Source organism: Rhyacophila brunnea, unplaced genomic scaffold (genome assembly GCF_057557595.1).
Source record: "Rhyacophila brunnea isolate RB1 unplaced genomic scaffold, BYU_Rbru_1.0 scaffold_12, whole genome shotgun sequence".
Classification (NCBI taxonomy): domain Eukaryota; kingdom Metazoa; phylum Arthropoda; class Insecta; order Trichoptera; family Rhyacophilidae; genus Rhyacophila; species Rhyacophila brunnea.
Window position 1 is genome coordinate 30,297,721 of NW_028232774.1, and position 6,627 is coordinate 30,304,347.

Sequence of the window (6,627 nt, forward strand, 5' to 3'; positions counted from 1 at the left end):
AGGTCAACCAAAGGAAATAAAAAAATAATCATAGGTATATGCATGGATAAATTGGATGATGCCAGTAAACATAATTATGGTTGTTAATACTATAATGATAACAGTTATGTTTTACTTATATATTATTTTGTAATAAATATATTGTAAAGTAATCTTTATTTCTAAGAAACTTGTTACTTCTTCCAGTATTATTAAGTTTTAAAAATCAAGATGTGTTTTGTAGCAACACCAGCATTGAGAAAAAGAATGCAAACTATTCCCACAATCAAATCAGTCCAGGGCTAGAAATGGATTGGAGCGCACCGGAGCGCCGTTCTGGTTTATAAGATCCCCAAAATTATCGCTCCGTCTCGAGAAAAAAATAGTTTGACCGTTTGGGCTAAATGGGCCATGTAAGAAAAAATCGAACATAGGTAGGTACTTATTTTTATAAAATTAGATAACTAGGCTAATATTTTCGCAAAATTATCGAGCGTTCCAGTACGTAAAATTTTCTATTTCAAGCGCTGAATCAGTCGAAATAAAACATTTCAATCAAACAGTTCACATATACTTCCTCAATTATTGAATAGTCGTTTCACGCATACTGTGTTTGTCCGCAATGTACATAAAACTATCAAAATACTCCATTTTTCTACATCTAGTATTTGTCCAAATATCCTACGTAGCACCTTCCTGTCGATTATATCAAGCTCACGCTTATCAGTCTTGTTGAAAGTCCAACCCTCCGATCCGTATTGGTGGGACCAGCGCCTTGTACATCTGAATTTTTATATCACGGGAAAGGATGTGAATGGGTTCTGATTTTGTATACCACAGTAGCACTCATTCGCTGCAAGAAGATTTTTTAAGTATTTTTTTTTATTAATATACAAAACGAGATATGATTAGTTTGATATTAAACAGATGCAAAATTATGTCGATACAATTAGATATTTGCTTTACGAACGTGGTATAACAAGCCAGCACGTGGGAGTAAAAAAATATTAAATTACAATTCATAGATAATTTCTATGGCACGATTTTTTGCAAACAACCAAAGACCCTGGATATTTATTATTAGAGATGGAGGAGGGGTTGATTATCCGATCGTCATGGCTGGATAAAGCGCTAAGCCCTGATAAATCCTCGATAATCGGCTTCAACCCATGCAGAATACCTTTTTTGATAGCTGTTGTGTAATATTATTTTGACGAATCTATGATTTTTGAATTCTTAGAGAAGGCAGTAACTCATATTATACTTGGAATATTTCACGTGTACATAGATTAACAAGCTTATTAAAAATGAGTACTATTAAGGAAAATAAATTCATAAAAACTATGACAATATAAAATAGTATTGTCTCCATTATTGAATAATTTCAGTGAATTGCCAATTGAATCTAGCCTTCACTCAGCCCTGAGAAAAATAGAGGATAGAGAGGGGTGGAAAGTTTTGGTCGCTCAAAAGATGACAGAATTTTAAGGTAGTCACCAAACTCACCCATGAGGGAACGACTTAGAAGCGGTATTAAATATCTCCTAGTATCATTATTATCTTGTATTTGCTGCTACTTGCTAACCTATTTTTGAATCATTTGGAACTTAATAATATATATACGATATCGTTGTATTCAGAGAACAGATCAATAAATATAATTCCGATAGGCTATTTCCCAATACACTACATTTTCACGCAAGGTTTTGAATGTATGAGTGTCATACGAAAATTAACTATAGATTATAGACGTGCAATAATGTGCGTTGCAACCTTCAAATACACCAATATTAAATGAGCGTAAATGCATAAGCCGAGAGCAGTTCTTTAAGGGGGGACATGCTCAGCGTAGGTGAAAATGGAGCTTTTGTTCTATTTTCAAAGCATGATCCTGGACATTCCTTAAACGTTGTAGATAATCTATTTATATAATTTTGAAGCCTTATTATCCTTTATATTTATTTTAAACATTTGATGACCGCATAAAGTATTTTTATTACATAAAATAGTATTCTTTTAAACCTCTCGCTCTAATGTTTTAGAATATAGTCATATTTCAGTACATAAATGTGCAGTGGTGTTAAGATTTTTTACATTTATTAATTTTTAAACGTATTTATAAAACCATCAGTAGAATTTATGTTGACATTATTATAGTGAAATATTTACGATAAAAAATTATATTGGTAATCTCTGTGATCCCAAATTTGACAAGAATCAGGCATTTTATTATTCAAAAAATGGGCAAGATTAACACATTTGAAGATAATTATAAAGATACTAGTTATAAGCGATGTCTTTGACCATTCAAATATGATAAACATCTTACGAATAATGATTGCTTTATAATAATTATTAACCTAAGAATAAGGTAGTGTTTTTTTTGAAATACACCATTTCTTTTGACATTCCCCAGTAGTTAAGCTACAAAATACGGCCGTAGCCATAAATTGACAAACTAAAACTGAAGTAGGGAGTAAGAACATGTTAACGCGCGTGTTTGAACATGTACCTAACCGAAAAATATTTTATTTTTTTAAGCGGTTTATCCCATATTCTTCCACACTCGAGATCGGTCGCCTGTTACTCCACACTCGTTAGGTATTTCAGTTCCCTGGTTGTATCAATTATTCTAATTTTCTTACCTAGGTACCTATTCTCTTCTGTCTTTTATTTGTATCCCGTTATTTTCACGTATTATGTATTTCTTAAGTGTTTTATTTAAACATGAATTTGATATTAATACTATACGGCCATATATTATTATTCCCGATACCACTTCTTACAATGAACTACGATATGGTCAATTGCATAGATATAAGTTAGGGATACGTTTATCAGTTGCTTCTGAAACATTCCCAGACAATTCGTGCCTTGAATTATTATAAGATGCGTGGCAGGTTTGGCTTGGTAGTCATTATTAATTTAATTGTTAAAACGTAATCACAAAAGGGCAATAAAGCTTACAAATAATTAGACATAAAATTTTTCTCAATAAAAGCTCTAACTTGGCAGTAGGGGGTTAATTAAGAAGTAACGCAATACTACGTAGGTAGGTTCTTTGTTTATATTTGATTTAGGATTTTATCGTTTACTTTTTAGTACTTACGTCCTACTTTTTAAATATCAACTAGCACTTTTTAAGCTGCAAAGGATTAATTACCTTGAAATATTATCTCATAAAAAGTTCGTGAAAGATATGATTAATATTGTTTGCATTTCAAGCCAGTGGCGTAGCTCAAAATATTGACTTCAAATGACACTTTTCAGACACTGACAAATATGTGAGGGTTTTTCAAAAAAATACTTTGGCCAAACAGGCAGAAGTATTATTACCAGGTATAAGGTGCACCAATATAGCGAAGGGGGACTAAATCAGAGCCTATCGTTTTGTATACATTTTAATAGACATACTGAGGTCACGTGACATAAAGTCCATACAACATCAGCATTCTCGGCGAATAATCATCAAGCATACTGTCATGTGCTATGTTCGACTCATCATTGATACACAGTTACGATAGATACTCTTTGTACATCGTATAGTCCAGCGGTAGCAAACGAATAGCATGCGAAATAATTATGCGATCATAGAAAACCTCAACTACACCTGGTAAAAGTGGCAATTTTGATTGAAAAATATAGGAAGAAGAGTTAAAAAAGTTCTCCACACGGATTTTGGACTGAGTTTTTATTTTCGGGGGTGATATTATAATATTTAAAGGATGAGCTATAAAAACTCACGGTACTCATTTTTCATAGCATTAAAAAAACTGATAAGTATGACACCCATTATTACAGCTAAATATTTCGTTTTTTTGAAACCTAGTCCATAACGTTTCTTTAGACGCCTATACTGAGATGTCTGGGCAACGGTTATCCGATGGACGAGTAACGTATGATATTTTTTTGTTTATTACATTGTACAATATATTATAATCTTCTATAAATAACAATGTGTAAAAATAATGGCATTCATTAAAAACAATAATTCATATCGGACTGAGATTTAGAGCTTTCTGTCCGTATTATAGTTTTGTGATGATGTGTAATTATGCCGTCACTGTTTCACGTGTCTTTCAATTATCTAAAACGGTTTTAAAATATCCGATGAAATATTTTTAGAAATAAATGAGTTTGGAATGCGAAATGATTTGCAGCTAATTTAATTGTTAGTAATAGTAGTTTTTTTTCAGCTTCACGTTCATACATTTAAGCTGCGTCTATATACAAAACGATTTTTTTAAAGGCCTTACTGTTGGTATTTCGTTTTTCAAATGACAAATAGAGGGATGAAATAAGCCGCCCCCGCAGAGATAATAAAATTGTTTTACCACGACGAATGAACGAATGCATGAACAATAATATCGGTCCTCCCGCGCATGGATTTAAAAGATTAATGGCGGGGAATGCGTAGGAGTTCTCTCAACACGAGCGCTGTAATACGAAAAAGCATCACGTTTGAAACGCTTATATATTTTATGTTGAAGTGCATTCACGTTTTCCAACCTTCATATTATATCTACCAACATATATGTATTCGTATTGATAACTATTATTGAGTCATTTAGAATCAAAGCTGCACAATTTTGGTCATTTATTACATTAAATATGACTAACGTTTTGTATAAGTACAGTGTTATACTACGTATTTTATATATTATGTAATATGTAGTTATCAAATGTAGACAAACTAATGATTTGAGTTACCTCATCTCCACCCGTCATCGTGATTTATGCACGACCGTTTTCCATGTGTAAGAGTGAAAAGATTTTAGTACCACGTTTCTTAGACCCGAAACGAAGCTGCACGGGAATGATGGAATAACCATGGACCTTGGTGCTGAAAGAAAAAAATAAAAAAAGAATCTTGACTTGCTCAGCCGTCATTTATCTTTAATGACATGAAGTGTCCTCTATACCTGTGTACTGAAACCCTACCAAAGCAGAGAAGTCAGGGGATAAAATTGATGAATCTAAGGAGGGATCGGAATTATTCCGTCTTCCATATGACGCAACAAACTTTTCAGATCGAATTATATCATATACCATACCGTACCATATAAGGTACTGTTCGGTTATACGGAATACAGCGGAAAACGCATTACCTTACAAATTTTGTAAGGTTAACCTAACCAAACCAAACCTAACCTAACCTAACCTAAACTAACCCAAACTAACAAATAATCCAGTAATATCGGCTATTTTTAAAATGCGTTTTCCGCTGTATTCCGTATAACCGAACAGTACCATATAATTATATATCTATATACTTTTTAGTTGTCTCTACAACCTTGCATGTATTTTGGCTACCCTTTTTACGAGATATGGATTTCAGCCACTTGCTCAACCTATTACGACCAGGCTCCAAATACACATCGATATAACATCTATTTTCCAAACCCGAATCAGAGACCCACGACTTTATAAGCCGACACGTCACCGGTCGGCCACCACATGCAAAATGCTGACTAAATTAATCTGTAAAATACCAACCAATGTGTTTATTTTTGAAAATATACTTCACAATATTATTCATATAAATAATGTAATTGGAGTCTGTTTCTTCGTTTGTTTGGTTATAAATAAATGAAAAACTACTACACTAATATTGATGAACCTGAATATGACGAGGTATATGAATACTACACGCCGCTTTTAAAAATCCCTGTCGTTTGCCAGTCTACTCGAATCCTCCCTCACAACTGCAAAGAAGGCTCGCTATCGAAATAGGAGTGGCCGGAGCAACATTCAACTCGATACGAAATGTCTGGGACTCATGATTCTGTACTAACCAAACCAAATTTCACCTATTCTGACGGTGATGATTTCCGATAGGGAGTCATGGCGCCTTAGATAGATTTATAGCAACCGCATACTGAGCTTAGAGATAAGATATCTGCTGTGGGGTAGTATACTTTTGGATAGAAACTTGGCATTCGTTTAGTAGGTCGACTTTCATCTCGACTTCCGATATGTCAATAGAAACTTCCTAGAAAATTATGCAACAATAAATAATACGAATCAGTATATTTCTTAATTATATATTTCTAGTTTGTATTGCTGTATTTTATGCTGACGATGTTGTATGCGATTGACAGTCCGTAAAATGCATAAAATAAAATGTATGTGGTTTCAATTATGACTATAAATGATTTTATCTCGTATTTAGAAATATTATGTTAATGGTACATACAATATGTTATATATATCGAGTTTGAATTTTTGAGACATCCCGAAGCTTGCAAAAATGCATGATGGTTATTTCGATATGTGTTTAAGACAGTAAAAGGGGTTTATGGTTTGAGCGAATGGCTAACAATCATTCAAGTCTGTTAAATGGCATGTACTTTATGGAGGCTTATTGGAGTGAACAATGATTTAATTTTTACTTACTTATATACATACGTACATATGAAACTATAAAACACAGCGTACAATATCTGACTAACTAAAAATATTAACGGATTTATCCTAAAATAAATGTATTTAAAATGTCATATGTACCTATTGAGATAAAATAATTGTTTTTTCGTTAGCTTCAAAGTGCATTCTTATTTTACCTAACAGCTGTTGAAAAATATCTAGGGAAAGCTCAACGAAATAGAATGTATTGATTTTCCCCTCTACTTTATTAAGTCGTTCATA